The following is a 16,916-nucleotide window of genomic DNA, read 5'->3' as shown; positions in this document are numbered from 1 at the left end:
AGTGAGTCGGCTCTCCGAAGATGGTAGAAATCCAAATGCCATCTGCCATCTCTGAGGACATCATCGAAGAGGATTTGGAACAACGGAGAGTTATGAAAAGCCTTGTCGAATAAATACATGAATATTTCAGTAAGGAATATTCCTCTCTGACAGAAGGTCAGGCCTCTGGTCTTGCTTATTAACCTTTAAATGCATGAATGTTTCGCCAATCATTCTTACATATTCGGGTCTTTAGCGACCAGGAATTATATCTAACACGGATGGATCTCTACCTGTCGCGATAACATAAAACTCTCCTAATATTAGAGTAACAATTACAGAACAATAAAATAAAGCATATTTTGTTACCTTTTGGAGCTTGGAAGGGTTCGGTTTGAACAGGTGTTTTATACCATCATCACTGTCCTCGTCACAGCTCATTTTCCAGTACATTCAGCAAATTATAGTTTTGAGAATATGTTTGAGATCGCGAATATGAGCCCATTTGCAATCTCAAACATTGGTAAATTCTTAAAACTATCAATTTCAACATCTTTAAAATCAATATTTTGATCGCTGACAGCTTCTTCGCCAGATCCACCATCATGATTTGATTGCGTTCAGTTCTTGCTCTGCATTAAATCGTTGAGCCATTTCAAGTTTTGCTGATGATACTTCCTATTCTATTGTTTTCTGCCTGTGGTAGCTATGAGTGAAACGTCACTTCATCATTGTGTATCAGACATTGCCACCTTGTGGAATAAAGGTGAATTGCACTTATTCAGCCATCAATGATTCAATTATTGTTGATCAGAAAAAAATACACGCACACTGTTACGCACCCCGGGTCGTTAGCGACCCTATACAATTTTTACAAAAAATGTATGGGAAAACAGGCATTCTTTTATAATTTAATTATTTTTTTCTTGTTATATTGTTTATAATGAATTGATTGAGGAATACTAAGAAGGTTTATGTCTAACTTTAAAAAATTAATGAGGAGAAGGGTAATGAATGACGTCCCGGGTCACTGCATTTAAGGGTTAAAATAATGACTGAATATTCAAGAACAACTGAAGCTTTTCAACAGGGGCAACATTAGCCGGTTGTCACCATGGAGACCTTTCGGCCAAGAACGAGAGGTAAAATAGTGTCTGTGCACAAATCATCTAAATTGTCTCAACAGGCATCATAACTGAATTTCTTGCAAATGTAAAGCCTTGGCAAAGAACCTCTAATTTGTTCTCAAAATGAATGACCAAATCAGCGACTCGTCTGTGTGAATGCAACAAAACTGAATTTTAAGAAAAGGTAATCACAACCTTCTGTTTAACGTTTTCTTCAACATAAGCTCACTGAAAAAAACATGCCTCTACCTACATTTTTGCAAAACTCCAACACGCACATACAATTCACTGCAGTTTCCAGATGAGATGAACACTAGAGGCAGTAAAACACCAACAACTTTTACACACAAATTATGATTATCGACTAAAACAATACTTATTTTTGCACGGCTCCTTCAACAATACTGTTATGACTGCAAAACACCACAGTGCAAGATCTGAAACCAGCTCCATATGTATGGCTTTTCTAAAGTGCTGAAATTGATCAGTAATTCACCTGGAACAGCATTGCACTTGCGATGTTGGATACGAGTCCCATAAAACACAAGCTCAAAGACTTCTAGAAGTAAGTAATATGTCAGGGTTTTTCAGCAACTGTTTTTTGTTAACAATAGGGTAGGGTTTCGTGTATAGGTGGTAGGTTATTTGCAAATACGATAGAGCATTAACCTTTTAGTGCCACTCACTGGATATACAATTTTCTTACTCTGTAACACTTTATTTCGATGGTCCACTAGTCCACTTGAGACATTCCACTACTATAAATAACTTTGCAACAACATTAGTCAAATACCTCTCATTTAAGTATTAGTGGACTGTCTGCTCAATATCTACTAACACTTTATTTTGACATATGATGTTTTATTAACAAGGTTCGGGAGGAGCACGTTCAGATAATTAACACAAGTGGAGAGCACTCAGCAATCAATGGTAAGAGGTATATATACTCAGCAGTCTCACCTCATTCAATTGACAGTTTTTGCACCATCCCTCCACCACCCCTTCTCCACGCTTCTAGTCCTAAACACTTACATACGGGGGGAGTACTCTGGGTTCGGGCCGAACTCCGAGCTCGGAGCCCTCCCTCCGGACAGCACGCCAAATACGCATTAAACTCTACCCCTTCAAATTATATGTAAGTGTGAACTCGTGAATCTACTGACTATAAGTGACTTTGCAACTGTCATCTTATTCTACTCAAACCCTAACACATAACCTAACAGTCTACTAACATTCTAATGAGAGTTATTTGTCATGTAGTTGCAAAGTTACTAGTTAGTAGAGTGTCTGAAGTGGACCATCAAAATAAAGTGTAACCACAAACTGCCGCAATATTTACAACAACCAATATAGGATCGGCAGATTCACATTCATCTGTTTTGGGGGGAAAAATTAACATACTTTTAGTGCCACTTACTAGACATTTCTCTTTGCGAAAACGTCTTTACAAAACGTGCAACATGATATCATTTTGCAGAAAAGTCGCCACTTTTTTCCAATGAGACTTGCTTGGATTTCTTCCATATTTTGTTTGATTACTCAAAGGTACAAAGCCCCTGATTGCATTTTCCTCCATCAACGACATCTATTTAACTTCATAAACAGGCTATGCGTGACACATACCCAGCCCTCTGCGGGTCTGCGAATGCTCCTAAACTTGATTAATCATTGGTTTTAACATTCCCCTGCTTCTCAGCCTCACCATTCTCAAAATAACTCCACCTGATTAAGATTATTGACTTTGTGGATTTCATTTTCTCATTAACGGCGATGCCAGTCAGAGCTCTGTGAGAATAGTTTTTGTCAGAATTCTGCAAAGGAAAAAATTATCCATTTAATGAGGCCCTTTTTTGTCTCTAGGGAGCCAATTGTCCTGTAGCTCCCAAAACTTCCCTCAATCCACATGTTGCCATTTCAGTGATAACATTTTCCGTCCCATAGCCTGCTCATCTGGTCCAGGCTGACAGATGGTGACCTATCAACAAATACAATTTACGGGTCGATGATACAACCAGCCATTGGCATAAAGGACACCCCTGCTGCTCTCGCTCGAATGACAGCAAATCACTCAGCGGGCTAAAAAGGATGGAAATGCCTGGCCTGTTTTCAGAGGAAGTCAAGTTTCTTTTTGAGAGAAAAATAGCTTGAGAAATGTCATATTTGACTTGATTCAGTCTCCAAAATATCAAATGCATTTCTCTGAGCTGCTTGGTGAGAACTGTGTGTTTTTTTTCATATGATGTGAACACGTATACTAGTAGATTTTTAACACTGATTATGCCTGATTAAATGATCTGGAAAGCGAGGGTACTCATGCATACTCCTGATTAGCTGAGAGGAAGCATCATTCATACAAACACCAATAATTAAGATGGACGAAGGAGATGAAGATAAGATTGTGGTGTTGATGAGGATTTTTCTTCCAAGCTCAACCTGCATGCGGTACAATGCTTATAATCATTTCATCCCATCTTCATCATCCCATCCCCTCCATCCTCTTTCCTCTTTAATTATTCGTCTGACCTGTTGATTGCAATCTGCCATCAGTGCAAATGAGGCCGTGTGAAGTATCTCAAAGCATCACCTGTCGCCCCGTGTCTCGAGATTAGGAGAGATGAGAACTGGAAGGGTGGGAGGGAAGTAGCTGAAAGAAAAAATAAACCAATGATCAGTTTTAGAGATATATGTTTTTCACAAATTTAGGACCTGAAATGAAAGAATCAGATATGAATCATCATACAGAGACTGCATGGAAGCATTGTATTGATATTCCTCAAAAATCATGATAAATTTTTTTTTATAAAAAATGTATTTATTCTTTTTTTGTCTTTATCTTTCTATTTAATATATTTTAGAATGTAATATTTTTAAATGTATTTATATTACATTTATTTTTACTAAAAAATAAAATATAAAAATGATAATATATACATTTTATTTTAATATTTTATATAATGTAGTCTTAATAAGTATTTTAATTATAAGTATATTACTAAGTATATTCCAGTGACTGTTTATGATATATATATAATTCATATTTTTAATTAATATTATTTTAATTAATTTATATATAATCAAATATATGTAAATTAAATGCCATAAAATGAAATATATATATATATATATATATATATATATACATTTTATTTTACTATTTCATTTTATATAATATATTTTAATTTTGATATATTTAAAATATATTTTTTATTTGATTCTTGAATATGCATTAATTGAAGAAGCATGCATTGTCATGTCAACAGCAAAGCGAATCTAAAAGAGCGTTTTTATGTACGCAGGACCAAGACCTAAACTCTAAACTTCCAACAAGTTTAACACTATTTTTTTTTTTTTTTTTTTGCTGTGTTGTGTTCCAAGGAAAATTTGCTTCCCAGAATTTATTCCCAGATAGGAAAGTCTCACATCAGCAGCCTATGAGCAATTCCTCTGAAGGAAAAGATATACAGTATGTTCTTGTCATGCATTTTTTAGTTGTTCTGATAACAGTTCATTTTTACAAGCCAAGCCAATTTGAGTGTGTATTTCTATAATAAGCTTCACTATAATAAGATCCTAATGCAATCAGCCTGAAAAGTAAGTAAAAAAATCATTTTATGGAAGTTCTCTCGAATCCTAAGGTCCACTTTAACAGAGCAGATGCATCGCCATGGTAACAGCTACATCCTGTCAAGGGGTTAGGAAACAGATATTTGAGAAGACAAGCTGACCGTGAAAATCATCATTCACTGTATTATCCACCCAATTAGTGCTCGAAAAAACAAACAAATTGCATTCAATGATTGCATTGTTCATTTGCGTATGCTGTCTGAGTTGTTTTAGTATCCGATTCACTGAAGCAATAATGAAAAATCAGGTAATGCCACAAACATGCAAAAATTGCTGCCATACTTAAACTTTCAAAGTAAAGTAGATGTGAGTGTGATTGTTGTCTGCAGTTAATCTCATAAATACTTTCATTGCACCATGAACTTTTCTACGAAAAGCAGGAGCGTAGCATTAAGCCCCCAAACAGCTCAATGACTCAGCCTGCATCTATAAAAGAAATGTGTATTTTTTTTAAATAAATAAATAAAATGAATAACAGTTTTCATGAACGGCAGAATGGGGCCAAAACAGATGCTTTGTGTTTGTGTGCGCCTTTAAACTCTGTCCTCTTCCAGCACTCTTGGGTTGGATTAACAGGCTTAATCGCATCAAAAACGAAGATAGTCTTTTAATCATTCCAGGAATTTTGGATTTCCATTTATTAGAAACTTCTTTTTAGATTCATTTTGGCCAAAAAAGCTCTTGCCCCTTTTTGCAATCATTTCCATCTACCTCTAATCGTTTTTCATCCCACATGAAATGTTGGTAATATCTCACAACCTGCACATATCTATCAGCCAGCTTTCTGCAGGTACAAATAATAAATCATTAGCCATGTGACCGTCACAATCACAGCAAAAGCATCAGCAATGTCACAATCTCTGGTCTTGTGTTAGAGAGGTGACTGTCACCTTCAGTTGCCGTGCAGATCTGGATATCAGCCAGCATTGCTCTGGAGCCTGGGGTGACGTACCTATTTTTACCGATTGTCCTCGGAGGACATGTTAGCATGTGTTTTCTATGGATATGCAGATGACCTTGTGAAGGCACTATACAGCAAACATGAGACCTATAGGAGAGGCAGCAGTGGTTGCAGATGATTTTGAGGTTGATTTTTGAGCAGAAATGGTTCATGAATGCATGTTAACTGAAATCCCTGTTGTAAATCAGCTAAAAACAACCTAAAATGGTTAGACAGTCTCAAAACCATCTGGCTGACTGGCTAAACCAATTTCTTTCATGACAACTCTCTGAGTGTTTGGCATGGTAATGGATATGACAATATTGATATGCTTCTGTTATTGCTGCTACTGTTATTGCTGCTGCTACTGCAGATCAAGTACGAGACTTGCTAATGCCAATGCATACACAACACTGCTGTGAGCAAGTAAGACATACGGCTGCTGTACAATATAGCATACATGAATTTCTGAAAGCGTGCTGCAACTGCTACAGAATATGCTGACCAGTATTTAAAGGTTTAGAAGCGAGCTCATTGGTTGCTGATACAGCAGGAACCAATCAGCTGTGCCCTATAGGGAATGATGTGATTGCAAGCTGACTGAGCCTACGCCATCTGTTTCATGACAGAACTTTGTATTTAAATCAAACCAAATAAATATAAACTTAATATTTTAAGTATTTAAAATAAGACCAAAAAGGCACTTTAGACTAGATTAAGCATTTTTGGTCTGACAGGGATGGTTATATAGTTCTGCTATTTAGTAGAAAATAGAAAAGTCAACGTGTTTCCATAGTTACTAGAGACAGGCACATGATGTTGTACTGTGTTTGAGCCTGGAAAAGCATTGTATTTTGCATCTTCAAACGTGTTCTCCTCAGAGTCCAGTTGTATTGCTTAAGAGTCATGTGTTCCAACTCTTGTTAAAAAAAAAGGAACAAAAATAGATCTTGTCCTCCACCCACATGCCTGGGTGTGGATTCTGACTAAATAATCGCAAGGAACATATACATAAAAAATACTTAATTATGCAAGAGTAGATCATTTGCCATTGTCCAATATTTAGGGTGTGTCATGTGAAGATGGAAGATGCTCTGTTTCTGCCACTGTATAACAAACTGTAGATTGACACTAACACTCATTCAGTCTTTCAAATGAAGGCTTATAAACAGCAGTGTTTGTCTCGCCATGGTAACAGAGCAATGATGACAGTACTTGTTATCTCTAAACATAGTCAAATGAACTTGTGCGTCAATGATCTGCAACCTACTGACTTCACTGAGCTCAGCCTATATAGTATAACCTGTTCCTGGATTAACATCTTTGTTGATCTTGAAACAACATTCCATTCAGCCAATCAGATTTGAGGGTTTAGGCTCACAACCACGGTTAGGTGCTTCTACATCAGTGTTATTCACCTATCATTTCCCTCTGATTTCAGGGATGACTTATGGGAAGGGTTAGGTTTGAGGGTAGGGATATGGACGATTAGGATTCATTTTTCGGACAGGAATGTTGTTCCAGGATCAACAAAATATGTTGACCCAAGAACTCGTCTAACTAAACGTGTGTAATTAAACATACTTTTTAAATGCAGGAATCTAATTCTTTTTAATCACATTTTAAGATCTGCCATGTAAAATTCATGTGAAAACAAAACCTAAAATATAGCATTACTGATGAACTGGCTATTTAAGAGTGTCTCAAATGTAAAATGTTTAAGGTACAGTCAGCTATTCTCTCCCAAGTCTCCTTCACCTTGCCCAAAGCGTTTAGCCTTTGTTACTCATTAGTTGTGTTCTGTTGCTCATGGTTCACATTCATTTTTACATCACTCTGTCCTTGTTATAGGACAGTTAACACACTGCCTTCAGAAAACCTAATGGAAGAATATTTGCTTCCACTTCTCCTGATGAGGCCAACTTTAATGCTGACTTTCTGCCTCAAAACTGCAAAATAAAAGCACAAAATGCAGCAGTTCTGACAGATTTTCCCAAATAATCATGATTAAATCAGTTATTAAAGTGATAATAACAGATGAATTTGTATTTTCTTCCATTGTTGTTCCTCAAAGAAGCACACACACCATATGCTAAAATTAATTACTGGCAAATTTACAAGACTGTAAACCATACACAGCCTCAAATGAGCTAAATGATGTAGATTAAATCGATGCTCTGTGAGCACCAGGGTTTACAAAGTGCAGATTGATTTACCTTTAATTAGCAGTTCTTTGGAGATCAGTGAAAACCTGCAGCTAAATTTATTCTGTGTGATTAGAAAGAGAGCAAGCCACTGTGTTCAGATCACTGATTTGAACCCATCTGTCTCACAATAACCAAAAGCGTAAATCTAATAGTTGTACAGTTTTTCAAACCTAAAAAAAGTATTTGATTCCGGCTATGAACAAGTTTGTAGGAATGTATTGTTTTGATGTCAACTGATGATGAAAATTCTTTCTCGATATGAATAGGGCCTTATTTTTCTGTCAGTTTTTCAGTGAATTGAGGACAAAAGAACCACCTTCAAGACAAAAAAAATATTGCTTTGTCACTTGAAATTGCATTTCTACAGTCAGTAGGTCCAAAGGAAAGCATTGCTTTGGTTTTTATGGCAGAAATTCACGCTATTCAACAACATCACTCACCATTCTATGGCTTTTAACGTTGATCTTTTTCTGCTTGCTTTCTTTTTTCCATCACTATCTCTGTATGTTTTTCCAGGCAGCTGGTGATCTTGATAAAAGCCAGCTCCACTAACAGGAAGGTGAGGAGGAGGTCTTTGCTAAACTGTATTTCACCTGACAAACTCTGGCGGGAGCAACTCCCTCCCTCAGTTTTCATCTCTTCTTCATGTCATTATCTTTCTTGACATCTTTATCTGTCTTTCTCCCTCTAATTACATCTGTTTTCTTCTGTCGCTCTCTATACGAGATGTCCAAAGGGCTGGCCATGATAGAACAGTTGAAAACGTTACAATAGCCTATGTTGGCTGCTATGGAGAGATGTGAAAAAATTAACCATTTCCTAAAAAGTTTAATCTAAATTTCCCTCTTAGATGTTTAACACTTGTTTTGGCTTGTTAAAAGTGTGTTTTTTTCATTCGCTTTCTTTCATTCACTTTTTTTTATACCTTAGGGACTCATATTGTCTGTAATGCCTCCTCCGCACCAATTCATTATTTCCCCAGACCTCAAGAGTTTTGTCATTTTGCAAAAGACCTATAGATTACAAGCCTGTCACACTTGCCTGCTGTGGAACATGAGATGCCACCAACATCTTCATGAAATAATGATGTGGTGCACTGCACAGGATGTGTGTTCATTCACATGCTTTTAAGGGGTCACTCACAAAGAACGCGTTACTTTTCCATTGTTTTCTATGTAAACTAGACAGGCGCGTTTGGCAGTCTCACGTCTTTTGTAGCGTCTCACGCATGAAATGGAATTCTACGCCAAAGTTCAACTTTTAAAAAAGGCGTCTCTAGACCTTGCTCTTTTTGTTTTGTTTGGCTGACCTAACCAGTCAAACCTGACCAGTTTTCAATAATTCACAACTCTTCGCACAGAGAGCACAACAGCAGTCAAATAGATAGATAGACAGATGGATTTGTTTGATAACTGTTCAATTTCTGTATATTTCCTACCTGTTAGATGCGATTAATCACGATAAAATTACAGAACAATGTGCAATTATTCAGTTATTTTTTAATAGATTAACAGAACTAATTTAAATATAAAATACTGATTGGTTAAACATTTTTTATATTTACATTTTAGCTGTTTTAAAAGCTTGAAGCTTCTTGCTTCTGTCTCTACATGCGATGACATTTATGTGTCATCAACAGGATTCTGAAGAAAAAAATACTAAATTGCTGAGCATTTTCTGTTTTTTCCTTTCTCAGCCGACACATTTGAAGCTTAACCTCGTCAGGACTTTCTCAGACTGTGCTGACAGACACATTTGTGCCATCAGATACTGCTGCGTCTTTACAATTTCATGCGTGCATCTCATCAAAACGAATCATGCTCATTTGTGGCATGGTTTCAGAGTAAATATGTGTTTGTTGATGTGGGTGTGACATTGGAGATATTTGGCAAATGTAAGCCATAGATGTGAACATGATATGGAACTGTATCTGCTGGTGTGTGTGGGGGGAGAAAGAGATTGAGAAGGAGGAAACACTTGAATAAAAGTTTGTGTGGGTATTCAGAGTGTGTGTGTGTGTGATGGTGAGTGTATTGTGGACTGCAGAGGTGTCATAATGCAGTTGTCCTGCTTCAGGTGCTCGATGCAGTACTGTGTATTGCAGAAGCGAAGCATTCTGCTGCAAATGTGTGTGTAGGGTGTTTTAGTGAATGAACGTGGGATGGTTTCACCCCAAAAAAAAAAAAAAAAGCCTGCTTCGACAAGCTTTGAACTCTTTTATCATGACTCATGTTTCACAGGGGGTACAGAGCAAATTTACTAGGAAAAGCCATAAAGAAAAGCAATACATATGGATCTGGTTATGTGATGCATACATCAAAATGTATTAGTTTACAAACCATGCACTACGGTTACATTGCTTTGAGGTCATAACTTAGTATTGTTCAAGGAACTGCATTAGAATAAGTCTTTATTAATCAATAATCTGCCTTGTAATTATAATTTGTGTCGAAAGGAATAAAAGTTGTTAATGTTTTACTGCCTCTAGTGTTCAGTTCAGCTGGAAACTGCACTGAATTATATGAATTGGTATCGTTTTTGGAGATTTGCAAAAATGCAGATTGAGCTACGTTTTTCCAATGAGCCAATAGGCTGAAAAAGTAGCATCACGCTATTCCTTTTATAAATAAGTAAATGGTAACTGGCAGTACCTGCCTTACTTTCTTGTTTTTCGACCCTGAATAGATGGAAAATTAGAAACAGGAACAGTTTCAAGTTTCCTGAACCTTAAAAAGTTGTGAAAAGTTTTCTTCTTTCTGTTACACTGACTTCACAAATACATCTGGAATCTCCAAACCTGGATTGAACCATTGTGTTCCCGTAAAGTTTGAATGATTAGTTTAGGATCTATGTCGTTAAAGATTTATGCATGATGCTCTTTAGTTTATTGGTTTGAAGAGAAACATACGTGTCGGTTTACCGCAGTTCTGCATATGGGCATTTCTTACAGAGACAAGTCTTTATAATGGCAGCTAATGAATTTCTTTCTGGATTTAAGAGTGTGGACAGGGATGTGCACACACTTTCATGTCTTTACTAAATATCAGATAACCTAAATGTATAAATGTAACCACACAACATGTACAGAGATTTTCCCTTATCCTGCAATGACCCATGTTCACCTTGCATCTTTTTCATTGAGTATCCAGGTCCATAAGACCTTCTAGCTTTCAAGCTTCTGTTTTGTATTCCAGCTTCACACAGATATCAAGTAGAATAAATGTAATACTGATGCTATACAACAGAGAGAACTGAACTGTATTGGGTTTTGAATGTTCTCAATTGGGTCAGATGAGGACAGAAAGATCTTGACCTCACACACACATATGCAGTTTTCTCTCTCTCTCTCTCTCTCTCTCTCTCTCTCTCTCTCTCTCTCTCTCTCTCTCTCTCTCTCTCTCTCTCTCTCTCTCTCTCTCTCTCTCTCTCTCTCTCTCTCTCTCTCTCTCTCTCTCTCTCTCTCCTATTAGAAAGTGGAGATCTATGTGAGTGTGTGTGTTATAGAAAGACTGGTTGATTGAGCTCTAGCGAGCTGTCAGAATCACACCCGGACCATCCCTCATTAGTGAGCCAACACTGACCTTCTGCCTTCAACTGTTGGACTATATCCAGATCCTGCTACACATGGTGAATAACTCACCCACACACACACACCCACACACACACACAGACACACACACACACACACACACAGACACACACACACACACACACACACACACACACACACACACACACACACACACACACACACACACACACACACACACACACACACACACACACATACTCAGAAGCATTCACCCACATTGATGTGTGTCTATTGTGCTTTCTAGTAATTTCAATACCTTTTATTGATATGCAATGATATTTTACTGACTAAATTATATTTTCTATCCCCTAACCCAATGTTTTCCAACCCATGAATACAATTTGAATATATTATATTCTATAAATAGTAAAATTCTGGCTGGTACCAATAAACTGGAAATTATTTTCATGTTATGGCTGATAACTGAATATTAATATTTTATACTAGGCCTACATAAATAAATTAAAAAGAAAATGTTATAAATATATGAATAATAAACCTTCAAACAATCATTTCAAATGCTTATAAATGAGTTATTAAAATTACAATTATTAGTGTTTTTAAAAGATTAACTTTGAGGGAGCATTAGATGACGCCAAAGGTAAAAACAGACAGAAATGAGCATGCATAAAGAGAAATCCAATTACAGCATATATATATATATGTGTATATATATATATATATATATATATATATATATATATATATATATATATATATATATATATATATATATATGTGTATATATATATATATATATATATGCCGTATGGTACCAACACAACCCATATGGTACCAATATATTGTGCATTCCTATATAAAAAATAAAGCAGAACACAAAAATTGTCTTTTAAAATGGATAAAATATTTGATCATTTGCTGCATGAAGTTAAAATCAAATGTAAAGGTTTTATAAAATGTATAAAATGCTCAGGGTAAAAATAATTTAACTTGCAAAGCTCTGCCCCTTCCAAAATATTTTCTGCATATTTAAATTTTATTTTGAACTATTCAACATGCTTTAAGCCATTTTCCTAATGGAGACCATTAACTTCTTCAAAAGATGTAGGTGATTTCAGGTATTACTATCTCCTCAATATAGGCAAAACTTAACCCACACATAAATACACACACACACACACATGCTGCTCCCTCTCATCCTCTCTGCCTCTCCCTCTCTCACTCGCTCTGTCTGCGCTCAGTTTAAGTGCAGGGATCCAGCGCATGGAAGGTAGAGGGCAGAAGTGCGTGTTTCCTCTCCTCCCCTTTATCCCCGTTCATCTTCTCATTCAGATGACAGCCTGAACGCTCGCTGGAAACAACAGGATGAGTGTGTACCTGTGCATGTGTGGCGTACTCCAGCGGATAGTCTCATTCAACTGAGCTGTAACATCAAGCAAACTGGCTCTTCAAGAGAAAGAGACACAGAAAGAGGTAAGACTGACTCTCTGCTTCTCATTAACATGAAACACGCACTTTTCTGTCTGTTTTCAAAAGCACAGACAAATTCCCTGCTTAACTCACATGTGCTGAACTTGGAACAGACCTCTTGGATTATTGTGGGAACGGTGGAGCAGACACATGATGTTCACATGATCATCAGCTCTTCACGCTTTAGATAATCACACAGGTTAAAAAGGGAACTGCTCATTTGTTTGTGTTTCCTGAGTGTTTAAATATTCCGTTGCTCGACAGTGGAAAGGGGAAGTCGGGAGAGATGGTAACTTGGAGACAAGAGTGTGGAAAACGACTATAGGGATCAGGGGGAAATGTAATGAACTTGTCTAAGTCAACAGCAGATGGGCATCCATTTAGTCTCTGTGTGCATTTGTGGTTGACAGAAGCATCCCGGCAGCAGTTCACAACTCCTAATTGGGTTCCCCACCTCGGTTATTTCTCAGACTATATGAGTCTACGTGTTTGACAGCTCTCTTATCTCTTTGAGTAGCTGAGATGTCAGTTGGTATACTCAAGCATACTTTAGTTTATCAGAATGTATATCCTCAGCTGAGCAGTGATGAGTGATTTTGGACGGAGCCCTCAAGCTGGTTTTTATAGAGTGCCACAGCATGTCAGAAACCCTCACAGCTTGATTAGACACATCTAGTGACTGACATGACCAGAATACTACAAACCTAAGTTTTTGGGTTTTTGTTTAAGCTTATGATTTATTGTTTAAGGGCATAAATTAATAATTTATATATAGCTTTAATTTATTTCAGTTTTAGTATTTTTTTGTACTTAAACTTATTCAACATTTCTAATATTTAACGTTTTTCATCTAATATTTAGGCCTATGTTTTATTTTATCGAAGTTTTATTTTGATTACCGAACGTGATTTTTAACAGTTTTAGTTTTAGTTAACAATAACAAAACTGCACTACAGTCGATAACCAAGACGCAATATGGCAGCGTTTGCGTTTGCATGAAACATGAGTCAGCGAGTCTGTGATACGAAAGACATGAAAGTAGTGTTGATTTCAGTTACCATGTGTGGTCTGATATATAGCATTCCCATGGACGGCAGCAAATACTAGGAAATATCTGCTGAATGCTGCGATTGACCAATCAGAATCAAGTATTCCAGAAAGCTGTGTAATAATATTAAATATCAATGGTTGTGATCTTTAGTATCTGAGAAACGCTTCCCTAAAAGGAAACACCTGAGCCAGGATGTGTGATGCATCTCCTCACAGCGTTGAGAGGTTTTTGTGAATGAAACTGGATTTCCAGCATATAGGATAAAAAACTTTTTGAAATCCCAAAGTTTATATTCAGCAATGTGGCATTATTATTTAGTCTCTGACCTTTTGGAAACACTGTCAGAAAAAATGTTCTCTCTGAATCAGAAGCCAAATTTAGGCTCCTAATTTTAGTCTCGACATGTCATCTCTCTAAGGTGAGAAATACATTTAGGAGGAGAAAGTATTAATGAGAGCCATATTTCAGTCCCCTTTTGCCCCAGCAGCATTGGTTATCTGCATTTCACAGAGATGGAGAGAAAAAGACATTCTTCTCGATTACAAACAACCTGCTCTGGATGTCTCTAAACAGTTTGCTATGAATACATGACTTGAAAGGCAAAAAATGCTTTCATTTCTGAGATCCACCCAGAGTCTGTCATATATTACACCTGATGCTCTGCTTTAAACATCAATATGCCTGAGGCACAGTTACAGCTAATAGCTTAAAGCTAAGAGCAGTCGATCACACTGCAGGTAAGTCTTCCCTCGGGCTCACAGACGGTGTACACAAAGTCGCTTAAAGACAATGCGCATTAATGTGTGTAATGAATAAGCCAGCCTCTATCGTTTTCACATTACAGCAGAAAACTGACTCCGAGGAGTAATAAAAGAGCTCTTTACTAACACAGCAATGAAAAGTGAGAGAGGGAGTGAATTAGGCATAAATGGACAGAGAAAGAGAGGATATAAAAGCTATTTGCTGCTGTTGATCTCCCATTTAAATGGACAATCATTCGAAAATGGAGGATGAAACCCTGGTCAGTTGCATAAACATAAACCAAGATTGTTTCTTAAGATGTACTAGCAATTATCAGTGTTACTTTTCAGATTCAAATTAGACCAGTCTAACTTTTTTCTGTAACTGACTTATGACTTAAGTAAAACGACCAATTTATGACCTCCCTATTTCCTACCAATTCTCTCCCTTCTCTCAATTTAGGATGTTTTACCACCAATGAGCCATTTTATTAATGTATAGATTTATTATTATTATTATAGACAAAACTATATTTTTAATCATATTAAAATAATAGTTTATTATTGTATTATTATTATTATTATATTAAAATGGCTCATAATAAAATATTTAATCTTACAATAATAAAAGTATGAATATTTAAGATTCGAAAATGGAGGAGTTCATAATAAAATGACAAATGTATGGTCATATTCTCCCCAGACACTCATTTTAGGATGCTTTCCCACCAATAAGCCACTTTATTGTGACCTTTTTTAATAGTTTATTATTTATATTATTATAGACAAAATTATATTTTGTTATGAGCCTTTTTAATATAATAATAATAATTATTATTATTACATTATATATTATTAAAAAATAAAATAAAAGTTACCCTTTATTTTAAGGTGTCCTTGTTAGTGGGTAATACATTTAATATTAATTAACGGTTAATCAGGGTTAGTGTTAGATTAGGGTTTGGTTTAAGGGTATAGCATGTAATTATGCATAATTTACTCTTATTTCCATAAGTACAGGTAACGTGTAACACTGAAAAGTGTTATTAAAAAACTAAAACAACAACAATGAACAAAAATATTATTTTAGAAAGGGTAAATCCTAAGCAGAACACAACAATGCCTGTAATCTGATGTTTGAGGTGTTTGAAGGTGTTTGCATCCCTGTGCCATTCTTTCTGAATTTAGGTAAGGGGTCTATTGATGGTAACTATGGGGATGAGCAGAGAACAGTCTGTACCATCTGCAGTGCTAATGACGTTAGTCCATGTTATCTAAATGTAACCTTCCCTCTTTCCTCGGTGTTCAACACACATCTCAATTCAACCCAACACATTCTCAGAAATAAACCCATGGATGCAGTCTAGATTTAGGTTTTTTTTTAAAAAACATGTCATTAAAAATCCTTTAGTGCAATCTATGACATTTTCCATTAACGATTTAAATAGATTCCATCACCCTCATAGATTTGCATTTACTAGAACAGACCGCTTTTTGTGAGCTGACAACTGACTTTATCTTTTCACGGTAGAGTGCTAGTGGAAGTTTTTTTGCAGTTTCAAATTGTCAAGCCAGGCAGAAAGCAAAAGACAAATAACTGAGGGACATTTTTCTAAATTCAGGATAGCTTTGCATTTGGTCCTGCGGTGCTTTTGAATATGAATTGTGCGGTCGGGTATATTGAGCGTTGAGCTCTGTAAGGGTTTTTACCACATGCACCAGCTCCATCTCATATACATGTTTCAGAGAATATGAGTCAGATTTATTGAGCCAAACAATCCAAAATCATGATATAGTGACTGGTTTTTAAATACAATCTTACTTTCACATTCATTTTCCTTTCAAATGGACGTCTAGTCTGTCCAGTCAGATCCTCAATAGGTTTGGCTAGTTAGCATTGTCCAGCCCCTGCCAAATACTGTGGACAAAAAGTATCATTCTTCAATGATGGCCATTAAAAAGTAGGCGTATTCATTGTATATTTTCCCCTGTCTGCTATACTTCTGGGAGTCCTGCACCAGAAACTGCCTCTGAGATGAATGGGAATGTAAATGCATACCTCTCTCCAGGTATTAAAGACCTCCTCTACCCAATTCTGTCAAAAAACGTCCCCTTGACACCAGAAGAACAGAAAGGAACTTGTTCACACAACAGTCTTAAGTCTCAAAGGATGATGTTGCATCTTCTCGCAATCTGGCATTGTTTCCTTCTAAGCTCACATTAGT

At 36.4% G+C, this 16,916-nt stretch overlaps 1 protein-coding gene and 1 long non-coding RNA gene across 4 annotated transcripts in view; one reads left to right on the top strand and one right to left on the bottom strand.

Moving 5' to 3' along the window:
* Nucleotides 1–3,662: 3,662 nt before the first annotated feature.
* The window catches only part of LOC307157792, a 41,824-nt gene continuing 28,570 nt past the window's right edge, over nt 3,663–16,916 (bottom strand). Inside the window, exon 4 of the long non-coding RNA XR_013821075.1 lies at nt 3,663–3,750. This is a non-coding gene — a long non-coding RNA (uncharacterized lncRNA). The remainder of the gene's footprint in view (nt 3,751–16,916) is intronic.
* The window catches only part of shisal1a (shisa like 1a), a gene marked incomplete at its 3' end in the record, with an annotated part of 28,669 nt that continues 24,348 nt past the window's right edge, over nt 12,596–16,916 (top strand). For 2 of the 3 annotated variants that reach the window (XM_079869734.1, XM_079869732.1), the window contains exon 1: nt 12,668–12,903. Of the gene's footprint in view, nt 12,904–16,916 lie in introns of all 3 variants that reach the window. The other variant, XM_079869733.1, reaches the window with a different exon arrangement.

Source organism: Squalius cephalus (genome assembly GCF_949319135.1).
Source record: "Squalius cephalus genome assembly, chromosome: 4".
NCBI classification, from domain to species: Eukaryota; Metazoa; Chordata; class Actinopteri; order Cypriniformes; family Leuciscidae; genus Squalius; species Squalius cephalus.
The sequence above is the reverse complement of the archived record's forward strand: the minus strand, read 5'-3'. Positions and strand labels throughout refer to the sequence as shown.